The 25,974-nt window shown below is 37.2% G+C and overlaps 1 protein-coding gene and 1 pseudogene across 1 annotated transcript in view; one reads left to right on the forward strand and one right to left on the reverse strand.

Annotated features, from left to right (window-relative positions):
* The window catches only part of LOC113838058 (mothers against decapentaplegic homolog 1-like), a 450,092-nt gene that overhangs the window by 266,374 nt on the left and 157,744 nt on the right, over nucleotides 1–25,974 (forward strand). The window lies entirely within an intron of this gene.
* On the reverse strand, nucleotides 7,832–10,798 carry LOC113839105 (annotated as a pseudogene).

Genomic DNA, 25,974 nt, shown 5'->3' on the forward strand with positions numbered 1-25,974 from the left:
ATAAAGTATAATAGAAAAGCTGATTCCACATGTATGTGCCCTGTGGAAAAACTGAGAATTCTCAATAGGATTTAAAAAAATACAGTACATACAATGTAACTTCTGTACTTAAACATACAATGAAGAATGTGTACAGTATTTGTGAAAAATTGGGGGAGAGAGATTGTTATTATTGGATTATGGCACAAGATGTGGAATCTGCCTAAGCAGCTGCCCAACACCATGAGCAGCCAAGGAACTTCTGCAGCTCAGAAATTCCATTTGTTAACCAAAAAAATTCTCTGAATTAAGACAATTTGGCTGGTCGGAGAGCAAAGTTCAAAGCATTCTAATCATGTATTTCTGAAAGATGACCCTCATTTCCTACTTTCTACCTGCTTCTAAAATATCTGTGGAACTCATCAAAACTGAATGTGAAATGAAACAGAATTTCTGCAAACCAGGCCTTGAGTTTTCTAATATGTCTTGGTAGTGTACAACAAAAGCAATGCCTGTGTGTTCACACAGGGCAGTGATATTATAAATACCACAACTCCCATAGCCAGGCATACAAAACCTCCATGATCTTAGTGCTTGCACACGCAAGAGAGGATTACAGGAGAAGGGTCACTGCCCAGGTGAACACATGGACACACAGAACCAGGCTGTCTCATGATCCACTCAAATCCCAGAAGATCTGACAGTTCAGTAACCTCACTCACCATGGCAAGGCTTATGGTAACCCACATAATAGCTCATTATAGATGCATTAGAGGAGCATGATACCCTACTAGATGAGCAGGGATCAGATGACTTAGGAGAAACACGTCATAACAGCTCTGACCTTCCAAGCTAGGGGTTGACAGGGCTCTAGTCTGGAAAATTTGTATCTTAGTAAATCTCTTCCATTCCTGGAGAACAGGAAATAAATTCCTAATGACCTGGAAACAATAGGATATAATTGTTTTTAAAAAGATAAATATAATTAAAAGGCACAAGTCTATGCATATTCTTTAAGAAGAAGAAAACAGGACTGTATAGATGGCTCAGCAGTTAAGAGCATTGACTGTTTTTCTAGAGGTCCTGAGTTCAAATCCCAGCAACCACATGGTGGCCATCTTATATGAGATCTGGTGCCCTCTGCTCGCATGCAGGCAGAAAATTATATACATAATAAATAAATAAAATCTAGAAGAAGAAGAAGAAGAAGAAGAAGAAGAAGAAGAAGAAGAAGAAGAAGAAGAAGAAGAAGAAGGAAAAGAAAAGAGACAGGTGTTCCTGGTGCATGACTTTCATCCTAGCACTGAAGAGTGAGAGGTAGGTGGAAGTCTGTGAGTCTGAGGCCAACCTTGCCCACAGGGTGATTTTCCAGAACAACGTGCAAAGCTACAGAGAAACCCTGTCTTGATGCCCCAAAAATGAGAAAACAATTCCCTGGTAGAGGAAATAGCATGAATAATATATTATTTTACCATGCCACTATGTGCAAGGCTAGCTGATAAGATCTGTGACACAACACACACAGCTAAGGCAGATGGATATAACCATGAAAAACAATATTGAATATATCTACAAAGGAGAGCTTTCTTGTTGGAAATTCAATTTTCACTGGCTGAAACTAACCTTCCAAAATCGAATACCCAAATGTGGCCCACATTCACTCACATTATGTGCATCAATACATGCTGGGAAATTGCAAAATCAGTTTTTCTGTCACAATCAATTTCTATTTCATAATGGTCACTCAAGTTGTTTCTCTTCCCTGTTTCCCACTACAACATATACAATAAACTATTCCTCCTATTCTGGTCTGAATGTAGAAGCCATGCTCCACACACAAATAATTTTCCTGTTATTGAAATGCACAGTTGACTACATGACTGAAATTTGTAATTTGAAAACTCACTGGTGGTTGAATTTTTAATGAATGATATTTTGGGCTTCCACATAAGGACAAAGACATTGTCCTGGGAAGGGGGTCAATGAAGTGGGATGAGGGCTACCTGATCCAACATAAGAAAGTTTGTCTTAGAAACATTTTCTACAAGGCTGCAGGTACTGCTCTTCTAGAATAAATATGGCTTTTCGTGGATCAAACATTCTAAACCATTAAATGTTTAATAAACACAAATCTTTTCATTAACATCATGTATCTAGTGGTGGTTAATGTTAAAGGAGGAGCCATACTGGCAAAGATTTTGCATTTCACACAAGGTGTTGTAATTTAAGTAAAGCAGTGCTCAAAAGAAAGATGCCATGTGACAGGGTTCAAACAGAGTTGTTGTTTTTTTTTTTAATTAGGGAAAGGGATCATAAAAAGGGGAAACAGAGGGGAGTATCCAGCCTTCAGGGACAGAGCAACAGGAGAGAGGAAAGGGGGGCAGAGATACAGAGAGACAGAGAGAGAGAGAGAGAGAGAGAGAGAGAGAGAGAGAGGAGTAGATACAGGTAGGGAGAGAAACAGAGAGCAGGATAGGATTTGAGCAGGGCACATATTTCTTGCTTCTTTTTTTATTAATTCAAATTAGAAACAAACATGCTTCACATGTCTATCCCTTCTCCCTCTCCCTCCCCTCCCCATTCCTCTTCCTTTCCCCCACTTACCCCCAGCCTATCCACCTTCCACTCCCCAGGCAGGTTAGGATCCTCAATGGGGGCGTCCCAAATTCTACCATGGCATCCTGGGCCGGGGGTAGCCCCCCATGTGTACAGGCCAAGAGTGCATCCCTTCATGTGGTATGGGCTCTCAAAGTCCCTTCTTACACCTGAGAAAAATCCTAATCCACTATCAGGGCCCCCCTAGAGTGCGGAGAGCTCCTAATTGACATTCATGTTCAGGGGTCTGGATCAGTCCTGTGATGGCCTGCCAGGTCTGGGGTCCATGTGCTGCCCCTTGTAGAGGCCAGCTGTTTCTGTGGGTTTCACCAGCCTGGTACCGACCCCTTTGATCTTCATTCCTCCCTCTCTGCTACTAAGTTCCAGAGTTCAGTTCAGTGTATATTCATGGGTGTCAGGGCAGGGAACTTTTAAAAGGGACATAGTGAAAATAAAGAGGTGGCCCTCTTAGTGGCTGCAGCTGTTCCTGTGAGAACCCCAAGGATAGGCCAGTACAGACAGCTGAATACTAACATCTGCCATCCTTAAGTCTTATTTAGCTTTGGCCTGAGGTTATGCTTTGTAAAATTTAAATAGGGATAGAAGTTTGTAAATCTAACCATTTTGGCTCATGGAGATTTACAGAGCAAAACTATCTTTCAGATTATGCCTTATGATCTAAATATAAATATATCATAAAGCAAAATGTATTATGATAGACTATGATACATGCTGTAAAAGATACATTTAAAATATATGTAGTGCCACAATCCTCATACATGAAAGCACATTGAACTCAATTTTTTTTAAAAAAAATGGGAAACACTTATGCACACTCTGTCTGATAGTCTTAAATGAATAGCTATTCTGAGCTATTCTTTCCTCAGTTTATGGATACTTTTCCTCTGAGCAAGCTCGCTCAGAGGAAGGCCACATCTGCTTCTATGAGTGAGCAGAAAGAATTTTATTTTTAATCTTTTGTTCATGTATATGTGTGCTTACTGATTTTTGGATGTGTGCATTAACTGCAGAGGCAGGAAGAGGGAATAAGTTCGCTTGGAACTGAAGTTACAGGAGATGGAGAGGAACCAGTGTTCATAGTAATATAACCTCTTTCCAGTGCAACAATACCCAGTGCTCTTAATTTCTAAGCTCACTCTCTAGACACATTTTTATTTAACATTTATTGTTATACATTTTATTTAAATTACATTGTATCCATTTCCCTCTTTTTTCCATTCTTCTTTCTGTTAAGTATGTTTGAATTAAGTATGCACAAATGTTTGAATAAAGTCTGGCGAGTCAATTTCTTTTTGTTGTGTGTTATGTTTTCAGAATTGAACATGTTGTTTTGGACAGAAAACTAGTGAGATGATACCTGCCTGATACTATTTGGAACAGTGGTGAAGACATAAGGTAATTAATCCATCCTTGGGTCATAACTGGTTTGGATAGAAGACAAGAGATACGCACAGCTAAGTAATATAATTAAGCCATATATTAAAAGTTTTCCTGTCTCTAAAATCCTCCACAAATCCTCAGCTTCCGTCTCTCTAGCAAGATGGTCAGATAAGTCATAAATATTGCTTCAGTAGAGCGATTCTCATCTTTAGGAATCAGTCTTTTCCTACAGTGAATTTCCCAGGGAATTTAGAATTTCATGGTGTCTCCTCTTTCACTAGATGTTAGTCAAAGGGAGCAATATAAATGTCACTTAGAATAACCTTGTTTCTGTGAATAGGTACCAGGGATTGCTGGGGTGGACACTGAGGAGCATTATGGTCCCTGTGGGAACTGCATTGTAATGTCACTGACAACTACATGAGTTGCCAAAAAATTAAAGAATGGAAGAACTGGAGAGGGCTGACCCAACACAGCTGAATGGAAACAGTACAGTTTATGCCATCTTGTCCTCAGTTACAAATGCAGAATGCTCTCAGGCATTTGATCCTTGTGCTTCCAAACCCCAAGCTCCCTCCCTAAAACTTCTTCCAATCTTCACAAGTCTTTGTAAATATCTTATGGTCTAAGCCTTAGAATTCAAGTCTCAGGATCTTCTCTCAATCTCATGTCATCACTAGTCACCACAATTGAGAGCTCTACAGGTATCAGGGAAGCAGAATATGAGCCCATTCAGACAAGTCAGACTTCATGTCTGCAAGTTTGTGTTTCATCCTCACAGGATGTATAAAATTAAGCAGGGGTACATCTCACATGTTAGCTTGTGGGCTCCCATTGATGCCTATTTACCATATGGGAGAGAAATTCACTCTTGTGGCTTTGCTTAGTCAACCATTTCTTAAAGACTTCTATGATCAGTTTCTTTGTTGATCACTTATTTTGTACTTTTATCTAAATTTTTGGAGATGTGAACCTGGAGAATTTCATAAGCACCAGGTCTCAGGTAGTTTCTGATACAATCAATCATATATTTATTCTGAGACATCAGGGCTGAGATAAAGATGAAGTTAGATCACCCAATCACACTTATTACTATTAATCACATATTCATGTGGATGACTAGAAAGCTTAGTATTTACAACACTGGCTGCTCGTCCACAAGGTCAGGTTTTGATTCTCAGAACCAATATCTCCACCAGATAAAAGAAAACACTCTTTTGAATACACACATTAGAAATTTAATATTTCTTATATTATCTTCTATTAAACAGTTTACAAAAGCATTGCTAAATTATGTTGAAAAAACAGCACATATTGGGAATGTATCATCTATAATTGGACTTGTACTCAGGAGGCAGACACATGAGTATCATGAGTTCAAATGCACGCATCATCATTTCTGACATCCAAGCCAGGTTTAATATTAAAAAACAAAATCTGAATGGTATTTTAAAAAATATGAAAAATATAACCAGGAATAACAAACCACCACTTCAAAAAAGATAAATCCTTATTAGAAAAGGATGATCACACTGCCTATATTAAAAAATGAACTACTAAGATGATGCAGTTAGCAATCTATACATTGTAGCAGAAAAATACCTATCACAAAGTAAATATGCAAAATGAACAAAAGCCACAGAAGGAATATAAGGACAACAAATAAACTTCACTGAATGGATTGCTACACATACAGCACACTTTAGCATGTACCTCAAATATTTCAAAATGGAACCCAAAATGCATTGATCACCAAAATCAATTCCCACTCTCTGCTTCTTGTCAAACATTAAGAATGCAAAACGTAGACCCCTGCTTTAGCTGACATGCACCTTTCATGATGATCCTTCAGGAATCTTTAACCAAAGGACATATCAAATGTTGTATAAGGTGGTAAAATATATTGTAACACAACAAGAGAGAAAATAATAAAAAACCACGCATTGTAGAACTAAATTAGTTATTCCACATACTTGAAGAGAAGCATGAATCCAAAAGTGATAAACATCATTTAAAATCTTTGTTCAAGTGTCACAGGGGTGGGCTTAGACCCTATTCCAAAGGATTCAATAGACTCTGATGACACCCTATGGAAGGCCTCACCATTCAGGGGGGCAGAAGAGATATATGATAGGTAGGATTTTCGTCGTGGGGATGGTAGGTTAGGACGGGAGGACGTGGGAAAAGGGATTGCCATGTAAAACAACCTTGTTTCTAATTAAAATAAAAATCTGCAAAAAAAAAAATAAAATAACGACTTTTTGCAAGTGTTATAGGTATGGAAAGAAAGGTTTCCCAACTGTCATAAGTCAGTCTATACCTACAGCTATGATGGAAAGATTTCCAGGATACCTGCAGCTCTGGAGACAAAGGTATCCTGACTGTTGTGAAGTCATGCTATTCCTGAAACTTTGCAGGCAATATTTCCTGGATATCTAAGGCCCTGAAGAAAAATGTAACGTAAGAGTCCAATATCAGGGTACTTTGCTTCTGTGAAGTCAAGGTATCCTGGAGTCACACACATGTGAGAAAAAAGGTATCCTGACTGTAAGGAAGTCAGGTTACTCATGAAGTAATTTGTGTTACAGTGGGGAGTATTCTCCATGCAGGATGCAGCACTCCTGCTTCTCTCAGAGAGAGAGAATTGTTAAAACAGATTTGCTCCACTCTGCTAAGAGAGTTTACCACAAGATGTGTCCATTGCCTCTCTCCCTCTCTCCACTAGGGCGTTTCCAAGCAATGATAACCATTTCTTCTAAGCTGTTGCCCAAATTGTCACTTCATTGGTTCATGCAACTATGAGGGAATCAGCTCCAGAAATGTAGCAATCTGCTACAGCACAAGTGAAAACATTTTACTTTTGCTTCTCTGCTCCACTTCACTTTGGAGTTTTATCTTCCCTTTGCCAAAGAAGTTCTTAAGTGTATATCATTGAACAGAATTATTTGGGAGTGAAGAATCCAGGAAAATGGCAGCCACTACGAGTGTGGAAAATGCCAGCTGACAACTGAACAAGCATAGTCTTTATATATGTCTTCTTAGGAGGATAGGTTATTTTCAGGGAAAATTTTTCAGCCTGTTAATTGGTAAAATTTCAATCACCAAGATTGAAAATCCTTTGAGATTGACTGGATTCCTGCTTGGGGATTGGTTGATTTTGAGCTCAGGTATTGGTTGGATTTTTCCCCAGCTGCTCAGGGATACAGTTTGTTTCTTTGCCTTGGTTTCAGGGCCAAAGTGTGTTTCTTTCACTGGCTCTTTTTTAACCATTTTGCTCTTATTTCGGAGTGTGTTTCTTAGGCTAAGGTTTCAGGGACACATCTTGTTTCTTTCACTGGATCTGTTTCCTGGGTCAGGGTGTGTTTATTTTCTGGCCCTTTTACACTACACATAAGGTTTCATAAGTTTATAAATTCCTTTTTTCCATGAGTGTGCTGGACCAACAATATAAAAATGGACATCACAATGCTTGAATATATTGTTGTCACTATCAATTTTCTTCTTCAAAATAATTACTATTGTATAACTGATTGGGAGTGTGATGGCTAAAGATCCGACCAAATACTTGATCATGAGAAGCCCTCATTATCTTTATCAGGTACTGAAAAATTATTGTAACTTGTAAAGGCTTGAACAGATTGATAGTGCACAGTTTTCTCTTTTAAAAGGTGTAAAATTAAACCAAACTGACTGCATTTATAGTTTCAATGCTTAATGGTTTTTGTAATGATTCCAAAAACTCCTGATACACACAAAACCTTTACCTTACTGATTACATTAAAACACTTTGTCACAAGTATGTATTCTTTTATGTGTTTGAAGAATAATTTGACTTGCAAAAGCCTTTCCACACTGATTACATTCATAGGGTTTCTTTCCGGTATGTGTTGGTTCATGCATTTGAAGATGACTGCTGAGCAAATGCTTTACCACACTGATTATATTCATAGGGTTTCTCTCCAGTATGAATTATTTTATGTCTTTGAAGATGACTAGGCTGTGCAAATGCTTTACCACACCAATTACATTCATAAGGTTTCTCTCCACTATGTGTTCTTTTATGGCATTTAAGATGACTGTGACACATGAAGGCTTTACCACACTGAGTACATTCATAGGGTTTCTCTCCAGTATGTGTTCTTTTATGCACATGAAGGGCACCGGAATCAGCAAAGCCTTTACCACAGTAATTGCATTCATATGGTTTCTCCCCAGTATGTCTTCTTTTGTGTCTTTGAAGATGACTGTGCTGTGCAAAAGCTTTACCACACTGATTACATTCATAGGGTTTCTCTCCACTATGTGTTCTTTTATGCACACGAAGGGAACTGAGATCAGCAAAGCCTTTACCACACTGATTACATTCATAAGGTTTCTCTCCTGTATGTGTTCTTTTATGGCTTTGAAGATGACTGTGACTCATGAAAGCTTTACCACACTGAGTACATTCATAGGGTTTCTCTCCAGTATGTATTCTTTTATGTCTTTGAAGATGACTGTGCTGTGCAAAAGCTTTACCACACTGATTACATTCATAGGGTTTCTCTCCAGTATGTGTTCTTTTATGTCTTTGAAGATGATTGTGAAACATGAAGGCTTTATCACACTGATTACATCCATAGGGTTTCTCTCCAGTATGTGTTATTTTATGTCTTTGAAGATGACTGTGCTGAGTAAAGGTTTTCCCACATTGGCTACATTCATAGGGTTTCTCTCCAGTATGTGTTATTTTATGTCTTTGAAGATGAATGTGCTGAGCAAAGGCTTTACCACACTGATTACATTCATAGGGTTTCTCTCCAGTATGTGTTCTTTTATGTACACGAAGGGTGCTTGGATCAGCAAAGCCTTTACCACAGTGATTGCATTCATATGGTTTCTCCCCAGTATGTGTTATTTTGTGCCTTAGAAGACAGCTGTGATATGTAAAGGCTTTACCACACTGATTACATTCATAGGGTTTCTCTCCAGTATGTGTTCCTTTATGCACATGAAGAGAACTAGGATCAGCAAAGCCTTTATCACACTGCATACATTCATGGGGTTTCTCTCCAGTATGTGTTCTTTTACGGCCTTCAATTTGAATGTGCTTAGTAAAGACTTTACCACATTGAATACTTTCATAGTTTTTCTCCCCAGTATGTGTTCTTTTATGTTTTTGAAAATTACTGTGTGTAGCTAAGACTTTACAACAGTGAATACATTCATAGGGTTTCTCTCCAGTGCATATTTGTTTATGCCTTTGAAGATTACTATTATATGCAAAGGATTTAACATATTCTGTATATACAGAAGACTTCTCTCCAATTTGGTTGGTTTCATGCCTGAAAGGAAAATGGGCATATTCAACATTATGTTGAATCTTGGTCCCTGTGTGAAGTATTATCACATTTTTTCAATTGTAAAGAAGAATCAGATATTACAATCTTATCATTGTGTATACACTCAAGTTTTCCCCCACTTTAAGGGTTGTTTTGTGTCTTTGAAGATACTTGTGAAGTTTTAATCCTTTATTGTATGGTTCTCATTTTCAGAACGTTTTTCTACAGGAAATTTTTCACATATTGAAGAGAACTGGAAAAATTCAGAGCTTTATCACATTGTATATTTTAATTTTCCTACACTTTGAGTCATACAATATTTGATAATAAACTAGAAAAAAACAGAAGTAATTACACAGTCATAGAGTCATACGGCTTTTCTGCAGAGTGAGCTTGGTGTCTTATTAATGAAGTTAGAACACAAATTACTTGTACACTTGAATCAAATTCCACAAGTATGCTCAAAATGGGGACTACTACATGACTTTGAAATATTCTGCAAGAGAGGTATACAATGTTCTACATATACCTTTGCTAATATGGCTTGTATCCTGCCTAATACATCATACACCTAATAATGTAAAGACTACAAAGAAGAGTCTTCCTCATTTAATTCAGTTTGACTTTCTGTTCCTTATAGACATGTATTAGTGACTTTAGGATTTCCCTGCAATAACTGCCCCTTGACTGCTGACAATTATTGCCCCTGTCACTAAACTTACAAAAGTAACAGCAAGTACATGAGTAAAACTATCTTTTCTGTGAAGTATTTGCCTAATGGAAGGTTTAGAGATATGCTTATCACATCAACCATGTATATACCTTTAGTAATATAGGTTGTATTAGCATAGCTCTCATGGTGTAATGATTCAACTAGTAGTTTCTTTAAAGTCATTGTTTCCTTGTCACCTTTCTTAAAATATTGTCTTGCAAATACAATTCACCTACATGAAATTGTGCTATATGGTCTTCTGAGAATTTAATAATCATCAATACAATTTAAGCTGTTCTTAACTACATTATTGTTTCTGTTTCAAACTTCAGGGAACATTTCAATTTCTTCAGAGACACATTTCTATGAGTTGAAAATGAAAATTACCTTTCATGTCTTTTAGAACTTGCACCATGTTCTTCAATAGTATGGTCTTCCCAAATGTAACCTAAAAATTAGTGAAAGAAAATGGATGTTATATTATTGAAAAATTTGCAAAAATTATGTTACCGTATTCAGTGAACTTTAGAACTTTGATTTATTTACCACAGTCTTTTTGTATCTCAATCAAATTAAAGAAGAACACCAATAACCAAGGAACAGCTGTCCTATAATTTTTAAATGGGAAGGAAAATTAACTCTTACCTTTATCATTGAGGTTCTTGTAGGTCTCCAGCATCACATCTTTGTAGAGATTCTTCTGAGAAGTATCCAGCAAAGTCCACTCTTCACAAGTGAAGTCGATATGCACATCATCATAGGTCAGGACATTCTAAAATATCACATCCATGTGTTGAACTGAATGCATGATACTGATAATATTGTAAATGTATATTTCTGTGGAACATTATTTTAAAGTGTATTAATTTTATGCTATAAAATATTTGTTTAATGAAGTACCTATATGTTGCTTTTGTTTATGTTGTATTATTTTAATTCTATGAAGATGTGATTCTTGGCCTGAATACAACACCTGATGTTCTGATGAAGAGGTGTTTATCCAATAGTGAATTAGGAGAAAGAATAGGCTGTGGTATCAGGAAGAAAGCATGCATAGAAGAATAAATCTGGAAGCAATGATGAAGGAACAGGAGAAGAAGAGGAGGTTGGTAAGGGTCAGCTATCCAGCAACTCAGCAAGTCATGAAGTTTGAGGGAAAGTAAGATATACATAAATGGAGAAAGGTAAAAGTCCAGAGCAAAAGGCAGATGGGATCATTTAAGTTAAGAAAAATTGGCTAGATATAAACCAAGTACGGGATATGCCTCTTTATATCAATTTATGACCTGGGAAGTGCCTTCACCAAAAGGTCAATAACTAAAATGCTAAAGGCGTAATACACTAAGCAAATCATTTGTACCCAACATGGGGCCATATTTCTATGTAAGGACTGAGAAAGGTGAAACAAATGTCTCCTTAATGAGTTTCTGCCTACTGTTGATAGCTTGAACAGCCAATACCTTAAGTAGTAATAATGATAACAGTTAAAATGATTGTCACAGCACAATCATGGGAGTTCTAGAGCTGTAGGAAGGCAGTGTGTAGTTCTTGGTGACCTACCTCTGACTGGGCTGTGAGTTTTAGACTTTGCTTTCACGAACTCAGAAGCGGACATAGACAACTGAGAGAGCATGAAGAAGATCCATGTGTAGCTTAGCGGTCTAATGTTTGCTTTGGCAGTAAAAAGGCTAAAACCCATAGAGTAAAATAGGTCCAGATGTAAATTGAATTGAAAGAAGGACTGTTGATGTAAAGGAGTCCATATAATTTATGAATGCTTTAACTATTAAAAAGTCAAAAATCTTGTCAAATGAAAATCAAAAATGCTTTGTAGAAGCAATTTTGCTTTTGTTTCCCCAGGAAACAATAGACCATAGACTTGTTCCAGGTTGTCATAGATATGATTAGAGCATGGGAGACCATTGAGACTTGACAAACCATATATATCAAATAAAGTTTCTGATGGTCTTCACAGGACTTGACTATGATCTCAAATTTTCTCAGGGACTTCTAAAGGTTGCCTTCATCCATAAAAATTAGGAAGCATCTGGAGAACATAACTTCTTCATTCCCAAAAGTTGGGGACCAGGAGTCTTTTGATTATTTATTGAGTTGTGTATGAATGTTATGTTTAGGGAAATACAGGAATGAAAAAAGGGTAGATTATTGAATATACTATAATATAAAATAATTATTAATCTCAAATATTTTTTATAATAATAGAAATTTAACTTAATTTCTGCCACAACACACTGTGTATATGTTTTTACACTTCCTTAAAGAATTTTTGTATATTGATACAAATTTAAGTTTGTTGTTAAAACATATTGTATTTGTTTCCACTCATGTTTTTTTCAAGTGCTAAAATGAATTGCTAATTTTATTTTAGCTATTTCATCCATAAGGATAATTGATGGTTATCTCTGAGAAAAATATATATTCCAGTCTGAACTGCAACCAAGTAATGATTTCTCAGTTTCCTGCTTTTCAAACAATAATGACCTTAACAATAGTGGACTGTGAGAATAAAATGCTGAACTTTGGAGTAACGGTTTTGTGCTCCTTCTGTAGAAAAATATTAACAGAGCAGCCCATTCTATGATAGTCATTGGATGCTTCTATATATTGTCACAGAAAATATTTTGTGATATGTGTATCTCCATCTCTCACTGAAAAATCTCATCTTCAAAGACTCTCTCAGATTTCTTTTATATGATCTGAATTAGTTCAATGAGGTTGTCTTGAAGATTTTTGTTAACTTCTATGTTAACATAGTTGTATGTTAATTAAAGTTCCACTACCCTCTTCAAAGACAGCAGAGTCTGCAAGACAACCCTGAATTTTGAAGAGTATGTGTCTACTCATCTTTATTATTATGCATAACATTGTTTATAGAGGGTATATAAAAAAGTTCATAAAGCTATCTGAAAGCTTTAAATAACATTACATGTTTATATATTTTCCTGAAGGTAGACACCACATTTAAATTACCCACTCAATTGCTGAACATAAGAATTATGTAACCACTGCACCTTAATTTTAATTTTAAACATTCATCTGTATATATATATATATATATATATATATGTATATATATATGTGTGTGTGTGTGTGTGTGTGTGTGTGTGTGTGTGTGTGTGTGTTTGTGTGTGTGTGTGTGTATGCACAAGTTTGTGTGTGTATGTGTGTGTGTATTTGTCAATCAGATGACAACATTGAGGAGTCAAGTTTCTCTTTGCCCTAACACGGTCCTACAGATTCAAATTAAGGTAGGAAGATACGGGAGCAACTAACTTTATCCACTCATCCATTTCACACACTTTTTTATATTAGCTTGCGAAAAGGGTTAAATTTAACAGAATAAAAGTTACAGGTCACACCAGTGGTTCCCAATCTGTGGTTTAAAAATTACAATAATTAATTAGCAATGAAAATAATTTATGTTTAGGCATCAAAACAACATGCTCTATGAAAATTGCCCATCAGTTTATCCTTACTTTCCATTGCTAAACTAAAACCCTTTCAGTTTAATCCCTCTTTTAGTTAAAAATACTGATAAATTTTCCAAATTATTTTACCTAGTTATTTTTGATTTATTTGTTGTTATGCCCTATTCGCAAGTATCTAAGATATAGACATTAGAATTTGAGCCTTACCCCTATCAGTCCACAAATTTAATGTTTGTGAAGATAATCTCCAATGTGCAGCTTATATTTAGTTGCAGTATACACTTCATAATTTAATACAAAATGCATATCTAACATATCTAAGGTTTGAGTAATATATAAATATAACAAATGCACCCTTTATTTTAATTTACCTCACATTAATTTCACAGCTCTATTTTCCTTTTAAGGATGAGGTCAGAGTCTCCTGTTTGTAATCTTTATATGTGTTTTCAATTTCAGGATACGATATTTTCTCATTATCTTCATTTTTCAAACATTAAGGTCAAGATGTGAGCACAGCTGATGTAGTGTGGAAAGTTTGTGATAGAACCTATAGGTGATCAAGAGCGGTTACAAAGAATTTCTGAAGGTAAATTACTTCTTCAGACCTCTAGTCCTAGTGAGCATAAGGGTTCTACATTATGATGAATAAGATCTTTTCTGTTTTTAATTTTTTAAATTTAAATTAGAAACATTCTTACATAATATACCGGTGCCAATACCATGCCCCTCCCATCTGCCCTTATAAAATATCAAACCTCATCCCATCCCTCTTCAGCTCAATAGTAAAGGGGAGGCTTTCCATGGAGGATTATCAATGTCCATCACATCATTTGTGGCAGGGCCTAGTCCCTCCCCATTGTGTCCTGTCTGAGAGTATACACTTCTATAAGGTATGGGCTCCCAATGTCCACTCGTACACTAGAGATAAATACTGTTATACCAATAGAGACCCCATAGACTTCCCAACTCTCCTAACTGACTCCCACGTTCATCATTCTGTCCTATGCTGGTTCTGAACTCTCAGTCTGAATTCCTCCTTGTTCAGGTCACCTGTTTCATACATTGCTCATCACACCTCACTCTCTACACCTGGATTTTAGGCATTCAGCTCACTGCTTAGCTGTGGGTGTCTATTTCTTTTTCCATCACCTGCTTGACGAAGGCTCTAGGATGGCATACGAGGTAGTTATCAATATCATTATAAGGAAAGGGCATTTAGGATATCCTCTTCACTATTGCTTAGAATCTTATTTGGTGTCACCCTTGTATTTCTCTGGACATTTTTCCAATGCCAGAAAACAGAACATGTCACACAGAATGAACATAATAAGGCTTACAGGGGCTCAGAGAAAGTGAAGCAGCTATCATGGACACTACACCTCACTGTGGCAGGCACTCTTCAAACATGCTTTGGTTGATTGGCTTGGTTTGTTTGTGGGATTCCACCAGTAGCTATTGTGGTGTCTCTGACTCTAATTCCTGCTCTTGGGACACTTTCTTCTACTGAGTTACCATGGTCTGCTCTGTATGGGGGTTTGTGCATAGTCTTATTGCACCTTGTCATGGTATGTTTGGTAGATATTCCTGGGAAGACTTCTCTTTTCTGAAGGGAAACAGAGTAGAAGTGGATTTGGGGAAATAGATATTGGGGAATGGGATGGAAGGAGTAGAGGTACAGGAAGCCATGCATTTTCTCCTCATAACCTGTAACAAACCAAAAAGCTCAAATTTCCAATTTCTCTTCTGCTACTCAAGACAATGTCTTGACTGTCACATTTTGTTTAATCAAGAAACTAATTGAGGCTTTCCAATATACCCAGCAACAGGACATTTTCCCATTCAGGATAAGAGGAATATGGTTGTATTCAAGCCAAAACTCAGGCAGACATCCCTGTCTCATGTGCCTGTCACACCAGCCAGAATAACATGTAAGATGGGTCAGCAGCTCATGAAGATTCCACAGTACCTACATTCCCAGACAGAGTCCTCCAACATCTCATTAGCTGCCACCCCTAAAGCCATGTCACCACCAAAAATTGGATTAATATCCTCTGCTCAAGTGCAGTCCACACAAGTCAGAAGAATAGATAGGCAAACTGAAGCAAAGACACCCTTCTGGACCAGAGTTCATGTCAGCAATCCAAAATACTCCTTGGCTCCTCTCCGGTGGATCTTTTCCATTATTTCCATAACCCCCAACACTATTTACAATCAAATTCCCTCCTCATCTCTATATTGTAGCATACAACTTTAAAGGAATCTCTGTGCTCAAGCAAAGAATACACCATCTGCCAGAAGTCCATATGGGCCACCTAACCATAGAACTCTACCAGTCTCTCCATGCCCTCTCAACACTACCAACAGGCTCTCTTTTCCCTTCCATTATTACAGCTTCAAATGTTGGCAGATACTCCCTGTTGGAACAAAGACCACACCTACAGCAACATTTCCCATCCGCAAATTAGGGTGAGAAGTCCTGTTGAAACATAAGCCCTCAGATAAGAAGATCAGAGAGCAAATAGAAGCCAAGGAAAACGCAACATCCTTCCAACAAAGAAAAATTGAGATATCATCACCTAGACTCGCAATCACCTCAAAGCAAGATAACTGGACAGCAGCATAAAAACACAACCAACACACATTATAGCAATAAGTCACTACCAGGTTCCAGAGAATCTACTACAGGCAAGTCATGAATATTCCAACACTGTTGAAGCACAATGAAGACCAACATTATAAAGAAGACAAAAGTCCTTAAAGGTGAAGTGAATTAATCCCTTAAAGAATTCAGGAAAAGGATAATTGAAATATTAGAGAAAATTTTAAATCCCTTAAGGAAAGTTAAAAAAGAAACTAATAAACTGCTGATGAAATGAATGAATCCGTTCAAGATCTGATGCCAAAATAGAAGCAGTAAAACAAAATGACAATTTAGGAACTCGGTATATGAAAATCTATGTAATCCAACAGCACCTACCGAGGCAAGCCTCACCAAAATTGTACAAGGCATAAAACAGAGAATTTCAGCCTTGGCAGGAAAACAAAATAAACCTCACTAAATGAATTTCCCACAAATATAGCACTTTTTGGCATGTACCGCAACTATTTCAAAATAGAACCCACAATGCATTGACCTCCAACATCAGTTCCCACTTTCTGCCTCATTCCACGGCTTAAGGATATTTGTTCTTAGACCCCTGATTTAGGTGCCATGCAAATTTTCATGATGCTCCTGTATCACTCTGTAAACAAGGGCCAAATTAAATCATTTATCAGGTGGCATAGATATTATAACCAACAGAAGAGAAAAGTAATACAAAATGATTTATGAAATGGACATCCAGAACATCTGCAACTATATGAAAACATCAAACCTAAGAATGACAGGAATAGAATGAGAATAAACTCAGTTCGAAGTCTCGGAAAGTACTTTCAAAAAATGCATAGTCAAGATTTTTCTCAACTAAAGAAGCATATAGGAGAAAACAGACAACAGAATCATAGAGGCTCAAGAGGTTTTGCACCAGGTTTGATGGGGATGTCCTTCTGTATATATGTTTCTATTATTGGAGGATGAATAAAACACTGTTTGACCAAAGAGGCAGGAAGATATGCATGACTAGGAGAAGAGCAGAATTTTCAAAATGATCGACAGAGAGAGCCCACCTGAGACAGATGTGATGTAGCTGCAAAGAATCAACAGGTCTGGTCATTTGCCAGCATGCCAAGGCCATGTGGAAATACATAGATTTATAGAAATGGGTTAATAATTAAGACAGAGCTAGCCAATAAGAAGCCCTAGCCATCAGCCAACAGTTTAAAATTAATATAGCATATATGTGCTTGTTTAGTGATGAGAAGGGCAGCAGTACCTGGCGGGACAAGAAAATCCAGCAGCCCATGACTTCTGTTATTGTTGTATATCTTGGTGTTTTTGTGTAACTACTGACAGTAGAAGTGTGTGTGTGTGTGTGACTGATCTTGGAATCCGTTTCCTCCTGCTAGTTTGCCTCATACAGCTTTGATAGGAGTGTTCACATCTTGTCAAATTGCAATATATTATGCAGAGTTTTGGTGATATCTTGGGATATGTTATCTTTTCGGAAGGTAAATAGAGGAGGACCTGGTGGATAGTGGGGCAGTGGAGAGGACTGAGATGAGTGGAGATAGGGGAAACTGCAGATGGGATGTATTTTATGAGAGAAGAATAAATTTAAGAAATAAAGAAAGGTATATGGTCACAGTGAGAGAAGATTTAACTAAGGCATAAAACTTATCAAAGCAGACAACATAATCGTGGACCTTTGCCATACCCAGATGGGGTATCATTCTCAAAAGGATTAGATAGTTTGTTTTTTGGTTTTTCGAGACAGGATTTCTCTGTGTAGCTTTGGAACCTATCCTGGCACTTGCTCTGGAGCCCAGGCTGGCCTCCAACTCACAGAGATTCACCTGCCTCTGCCTCCCGAGTGCTGTGATTAAAGGCATGCACCACAAACGCCTGGCTGGATTAGATCGTTCTATCCCTAAAATTGCCATACATCTCTCCCCTTTGCTATTTACACTCCTGTGTTCAGCTTTCCATGTAAGATGCCCCATAGTTTGGTATCTCAACATCCTACTGTCTCAAAAATTCAACACTGGCTTCATCTTGAAAACTTCATGCAATGAACTCTCACCGTACATTCATTGGTTTTCTAACTCTGCCAGATTCAAACAAAGTTGAAATGAACCCACAATGGAAAAATATATGAGCTATAAATTTTGCTACTTTCTTCTTTCCAGAACCAGTGCAACATAGTTTATACCACAAATTTGGATGCTAAGTTGTGATGGAATCTACTAAACTTGTGCCAGATTTACAGCAGATTCTGTATGAAGTTCCTTCTTCAGATTAGGAATCAAGTGGCCTATTCCTTCCATAAGTTGAAGGCTTACATGGGTGGAGTCTTTCCATTAGAGAACCTTCCTAGTTAACTGATATCTCAAATAACAACGAGTCATGATAACAAAATTATAAAACTTTTGAGTATGGATTTGCTCCTTTCCCAGATGTTGTTTTTCTTTTCTTTTTTGAGACAGGTTTTCTCTGTGGCTTTGGAGCCTGTCCTGGAACTAGCTCATGTAGGCCAGGCTGGTCTCAAACTCACAGAGATATGCCTGCCTCTGCCTCCTGAGTGCTGGGATTAAAGGCATGCACCACCAACGCATAGCATCATTTCCCAGATGTAAGGAGCAATTTTCTGAGGATTACAAGGGCAGAAGTGTGAAACTCATTTAGAGTAAGGCACAGTGCAGAAGTCTTCTGACCCATGTTTTTACCTTTTTAAGTCAGAATCCCATTAGAGTCTAAGCAGTAACTGACCTAAGAACATTTTATCAAAAAGAAGCAGAGAAATACACAGAGAGACAGAGTGATAGTGAGCCATACACAAAGAGAAAGATACACATAGAGAGAGAGACAGAGAGAGAAAGAGGAATACCTAAGTACCCATTGAAATATAACTTACAAAGTCACTAAAACTGTCACATGTCTTTGTACTAATACTTAAGTGTGGTTTCCCCTCACAAGAAGACTCTTTCCCAAAATTCACTCTTTCTAGTAATATCTGTACTAAATCTATGATAAACATCTCTTTTTGCTAATGTGTTTTCATGTGAGACAAAACAGGTGATTTCTGTAAGTTTGAGGCCTAGCATATGTACTACATAAGGAGTCCCAGGACAGACAGTGTTAGAAAGAGACTGTCTTATAACAGACTCACTCAAAAAATTTCTACTTAATAGAATTTGGAACTGTGAAAATGGTCTAATAGACAAAGTACTCCCCCTACAACTATCCCTTAATTTTGTATTCAAAGGCAGTTCTACAGTACATGCCTATAATCCAATGCTTTTGATGACTGATAAAATACATACAGAAGAAATCCTGTCAAGGATAATTACATGAAATGGCAACCTAGAGAACCTGTTTCCAATATGCTAAGTGTAAAAGACAAACACCCAAAATTGTTCTCTGATATTTACACCCAAACAATGACAAACATGCACAACTTCCTCACAAAATGAATCACATACATGAAAACAGACACAAGCAAATAAATAATAAAATTATAATAGTATGGTTTGGCAGAAACCATAGTTCCAATACCTGGGAAGCAGAGACAAAAAAATTCTGTGAATTTGTAGCCAACCTATCTGCATTATGTGTTCAACAACAGGCAAAGATATGTAGAGAAACCCTGTGTCAAAATAAAATTCTAACTCAGATTATCATTGACTCATTCTGAAATCCTTTTCCAAAATACACTGAAGTGTTTTAGTTTAATTTCACTAGAGGTCCTGAGATACAAAACAGTATGTCATAAACCATTTTTGGTGTCTGCCGGTGGTGTGTGTAAAATTATTTTCAAATATGAATATAGCTGAGTATGGTAGCAAACATAGGCCAATCTCCATGAATTTAACCCAATTTGGACTATGTAGTGAATATGATAATAAGACATTTCTCAATTACACACACACACACACACACACACACACACACACACACACACATTCGCAAATATATTTGAATATAATTTTGCCCTGTTGCTTGAGAGAAGATCTCATTAGAAAACCCTGTCAATGCCTGGTGGTGGTAGAGCACTCCTTTAATCCCAGAACATAAAAGGCAGAGGCAGGTGCATCTATTTGAGTTTGAGTCCAGCCTGGTCTACAAGAGCTAGTTCCACGACAGCCTCCAAAGCAACAGAGAAACTCTGTTTCAAAAACAGAAACCTCTTGCTAGCCTATAACCCATACTATAGTTTAATGAATAACATATATTGAATATTTTAAAACACATCCTTGTAAACATGTCATTTTATGCCATTAGCTCATTTTTCACAGCATGACAGTTTTCCATACAAGAGGGAGCTTCCAAATAACTGTCTGCATATTTCCTTAAATGTCAAGGAAACTGAAGGAGAAATTTTGCATTGTTTATATTCCTATGTGGTTTTTCCTCTACCATATCATTCTATGAAATCAGTGTCAATATTTTCTTGAAGACTTTTCTAATTTAGACTTAGCTAGCTATCTCCGAATTGAGGTATTTGCACATTTTATTTTAATACTATGCCAACAAATCTGGAAGCTGAAATAATGTCTATTAAAGTAAATTTACAGCTACAAGTAAACAAGGTGATTTTTAAGAATGTATTTGTTAATAGCTATAAATATTCCAAGTATGCTGTTGAAAATTTTGTAATATGGATTCTGTTTAATTTTACATGGGTCAAAAAATAAAAGGTAATATTTGATACATGATCATAGTATTATTTGTTGTGATATAAACACATTGAGTTAAAAAAGCTGTTATTGTATGATACATGAAATAAAATGACTATAATTGAATACTAGATTTTGTATTAATAACGCATGAAGAGCAAGTACACAAGCCTATGTAAAATATGATCTTCTCAAAATAAATTTGTCAGGGTTTCTCCTTTTTTCTCTATAAAGTGTAATGAATCAGGTACTCACTTAGGGTTTCTAGAGCTGTGAAGAGACACCATGTACATGCCTAATATTTTAAAGTAAAAACATTTAATTCGGTGGCTTATATTTTCAGAGGATTTATCAAGCATCATCATGATCTAACATGGTAGAATGCAGGCAGACATCATGCTGTAGAAGGAGCTGGCCATTGTACATCTTGAGCACTGGCAATTGGATGTGGTCTGTGACACTGTTCCTGGTTTGAACATATATACAAAGAATTTAAGAGGCTCATCACCAAAACATCAAAATATCCACTTAAAAAGTGGGGTACAGAATTAAATAGATACTTCTCAATAGGAAATCTAGAATGACCAAAAGACACTTGAGAAACTGATTAATATAGTTAGCCATGAGGGAAATGCAAATCAAAACAACTTTGAGATACCATCTTCATCCTGTGAGAATGGCTAAAATCAAGACCACCAATGACAGGTTATGCTGGAGGGGATGTGGAGAAAGGGGAACACTCCTCTATTGCTGGAGGGAGTGTAAACACATAAAGCCACCTTGGAAATAAATATAGCAATTCCTCAGGAAAATGAGAATCAGTTTACCTCAAGATCCAACATTTCTAGTCTTATGCAAATACCCACATGATGCACATTCACACAACAATGACATCTATACAGCTATGTTCATAGTAGCATTATTTGTAAGAGCCAGAAACTTGCAGCAACCTAGATGCCCCTCAACTAGAGAATGGATAAAGTAAATGTGGTACATTTTCAAAACGGAGTACTACTCAGCAGAAAAAAAACAATGGAATCATGAAATTCACAAGCAAATGGATGGAAATAGAAGAAACCATCCTGAGTGTGCTAACCCAGTCACAATAAGACAAAAATGCTTTGTACTCACTCATATTGAGATTTTAGATATGGATCAGGGAATGACCACCCAACAATCCACACCATCAGAGAAGCTAGGAAACAAGGAGGATGGAAAGAGAGACACATTATCCTCCAGAGAATGGGAAGGGAACAAGATCTCCTGAGCTTCTTAGAAGCATGGGGGGAGTGAAGAAAGAGTTATGAAAAGAGAATATGAGAAGAAGAGGGGAGAGGAGGCCAATAAGGAGAAAAAAGATTGAGTCAGAATAGAGGAGAGGAAAACAGAGATACCATAATATAGGGAGTCATCATATGTTTAAAAATAAATCTCGCGCTAGGGAAATGTCCAGAGATCTACAAGGAAGACACCAACTAACAATCTCAGTAATACTGCAGAGGCTACCTTAAATGACCTTCTAAGATAATGAATTTGATGACTACCTTATATGCCTTCTAAGAGTCTTCATCCAGTACCTGATGGAAGCAGAAGCAGACACCCACAGCTAAACATAGAGGCAAACTGCTGGAATTCAGTTGCAAATAGATAGGAGTGATGAGCAAATGGGTCAAACCAGGCTAGAGAAACCCACAAAAACTATTGACCTGAACAAGAGGGAGCTCATGGACCTCAAAATAATAGCTGGGAATCCAGCATAGGACTGATCCAGACTCCCTGAATGTGCTTGAAAGCTACGAGTTCTGGGCAATTTATGTGGCCACTAGTAGTAGATTAGTATATATCCTTAGTACATCAATGGATTTCGGAACCCATTCTACATAAAGGAAAATTTCTCAGTGTGGACACATTGGAGAGGGCCCAAGTCATGCTCCAAATGATATAACAGACTTTGAAGATCTCCCATGGAAGGGCTCACCCTCCCTGAGGAACAGAAAGGGTGTGGAATAGGTGGTTGGTGGGGAACAGTGGGGGAGGGAGAGGGAACTATCATTACATGTTAAATAAGCTTGTGTCTAATTTAAATTAAAAAATTAATAAATGCTCTGTGAATCAAAAGAGAAAAGAAAACAAAAAAAATAATTTTAAGTATTATTCCATGGATTATGGAAGAATACATGTGCAACACCATGTGCACTGGAGATATCTCTGCACATGAGGGACTCCTTATCTTCTCTGTAACTAAACTTCACTCAATTCATCACTGTTGTGAGTTGCAGCAACAAGTTGCAATGATTCTAATCATGTATTGGTGAAAGATGATCCACTTCACTATTTTTCCACAAGTTCCTAAACTATTTGCTTTATTTATAAGGCAAACCTGAAAATGTAATGAAATAATCAGAACTTCTAAAAACCAGACCTTCTGTTTTATAATCTGTTTTCCAACTTCAAACACAAGCAATGCCTATAACACTTGGCAGTGATACTGCAAGAATTGTGTCCTCATGTTGCAGGGCTGCTGTGTCTCCCATTACCCAGTAAATCCATACTGGGAGGCACCCATGACCATAGGCACTGCACAGCTCACCACATAGATCGCAAAAAACTACAATCTGGGTCATGGTCCACAGGAATCCAACATAATTGAATCCTCACAGAGTGGTGGTGGTAGTACATGCCTTTAACTCTGTCTTGAAAACCAAAAAAAAACAACAAAAAAAACAAAACAAAACAGACAAACAATAACTACATAAATATATAAATAAATAAATAAATGAAATTGTAGCTCAAGACACATGCTCTGAACATCATACACTTACTATGGTATGGTTTGTGATCTTTCTTATTTCTCATTTCAGCAAAGGAAGAGAACCACAGTAAGTACACACAAAATACCTGCCACTTGTTATCCTGACAGCTAACTCTCCCTATAGCCCTACATTGCCTATGGCCACCCAGCAGCTTCCATACTGTGTGATGAGATCAAATGATTTGGACAGCACAGAGTTTCCAAATATGCACTTCCAGCATAGTAGACAGAGGCCTAGTCTAGAAAGATTGTATTTGGCTATACATTATTCCTCTCTCATAGTGCACATCCAATTCCTCATCCAAAGCACAGGGTCCTTTGTGTGCACAGTCCATTACACACTCAATGTCCAGTGCAGCAAACCCATTGCCTCAGAGCTGGGAAACCTTGCAAACTAGCAGAAGACATGTTCATACATTAACTGTTGCTACCATGTAACTGGGTTAAAGAAAAACAGGCCACAGATTAGAAAGCAATGTGGTAATGATAGGGCTTGGAGGCAGAAAAGACAAGGAGATCACGATGCATTTATAATCTCAAAAATTATTTTGAAAACTTGAAAAAGACTTTATGGCCAAGTGCTCCATATACTTAGAGACTTGTATTAGAGCACATTAAAATTTCTCATACCATTCCTCTAAAGGTGAACACCATAAACCAAAAAAATACCAGTCCTTAGAAGTGGATAGTAGCAGTTAAGTAAAATACAATCATACAACAAATATATTCTTAATATAACTTCTTACAGCAAAGATATTCCTAAAATAACTACTGAAGCAGAACACTGAATTGAAACAACAGGTCATTCTTTTTCAACAGTGTCCTGAGGTGAAGGTCATGGGAATATGAAAGATAGGGCAAGTAGACGGTAGAAAAAGATAAATGCTAGGTTGGGGAGGTATTGCAGAGGATATGTCCCAGACTAAATAAACTTCTTAAGAAGAATAGCGTCTTATATACAACTTATCAGGGGTGGGAGGATAGAAGGAAATGGGAGAAATATATGAAGACATCAAAAACTATTATGTAATGGGAGAAACTCAGGAGGAGGTTAGCAAACAATGCCACCCCAGGGAAACAGAATATCAGAAGAACATATCTGACCAAAGACACAGAATCCTCAGGACAGACAAAACCCTTCTAAATGTTCCTTGCCCCAGACCATTACAAGTTCTCCCAAACTTATTGCAGATTTTAGAGAAGGAGATCACTTTTATTGTCAATAAATCATGCCTCAATGAAAGCTCCCAAACCCTAGACCCCAGGCTTTTACTAAGTCCTCCATACATGAGGGCGTAAATGAAGTACTTGCTTGATGAGGTAAGTTCTTAACTTTTCAAACAATTGTCACCTGGTGTCTCATTTGGCCACCTGCCAAAACTGTGGTTTACTAAATATAAAAGCTAGAATTTCATCCTGCACAATATTAAATATAAATGGAGATTACATGTAAATGTTAAATGCAAAGTGTTGAATGACAAAAAGATCCTGGAAAAACTAGACCTCTCTGAGTTATGTAAGCTGATTTCCATATATTCATCAAGAATGTTGAAGTTGACTAGAAACTTGCTTCTACACCCAGCTCCATGCTCCCAATGCTCTGATCAGATTAAGTCCACAGAGCAAAGTTTATGAGACACCAATCACCAGGTCAGATAATTTACATGGACCACATGAGAATTCACAAGACAGGGAATCTGGCTGCACTCATTCACCAAGATACAGGGAGGACCCACCATACTGACACACTAAATCCTGAAAAGTCTATTTATGTCACAGGGAAAGATAGAGACCCTGTCTCAAACATGCTAACTCTAAAAGACAAAAACACTAAGACTTCTCTGATATTTGCACCAACACCATGACACACATGACAAACATCTACACTTAAAAATCACATAAATATAAATAGACATAAATAGAAAATAATAAAATTATAATAGGATATTCATCATCCCCACATTTGACAGAGGGCTGATTCCCAAAATATACAAAGAAATGAAGAGGCTCATTACCAAAACACTAAATAATCCAATTAAAAAGTGGAGTAGAGAATTAAATAGAGACTTCTCAGTAGAGGAATCTAAAATGGCTGAAAAACACTTAAGAGTGTGGTGAACATTCTTAGACATCAGGGAAATGCAAATCAAAACAACTCTGAGGTAGCATATTGCTCCATCATAATGGCTAAAATCAAAAACCCCAACAAAAGTTTATGCTAGAGAGCATGTGGAGAAAGGAGAACACTCCTACACTGCTGGTGGGAGTGCAAATTCATACAGCCAATTTGGAAATCAGTATGATGGTTGCTCAGTAATATGGGAATCAGTCTACTATAAGATCCAGCAATTCCACTTGTAGGCTAAAATATGAACATTCAAGCAAGAAGGACATCTTTTCACCTATGTTCATAGCAGCATTATTTGTAAT

Source organism: Cricetulus griseus, unplaced genomic scaffold, assembly GCF_003668045.3.
Source record: "Cricetulus griseus strain 17A/GY unplaced genomic scaffold, alternate assembly CriGri-PICRH-1.0 unplaced_scaffold_1, whole genome shotgun sequence".
Taxonomy (NCBI): Eukaryota; Metazoa; Chordata; class Mammalia; order Rodentia; family Cricetidae; genus Cricetulus; species Cricetulus griseus.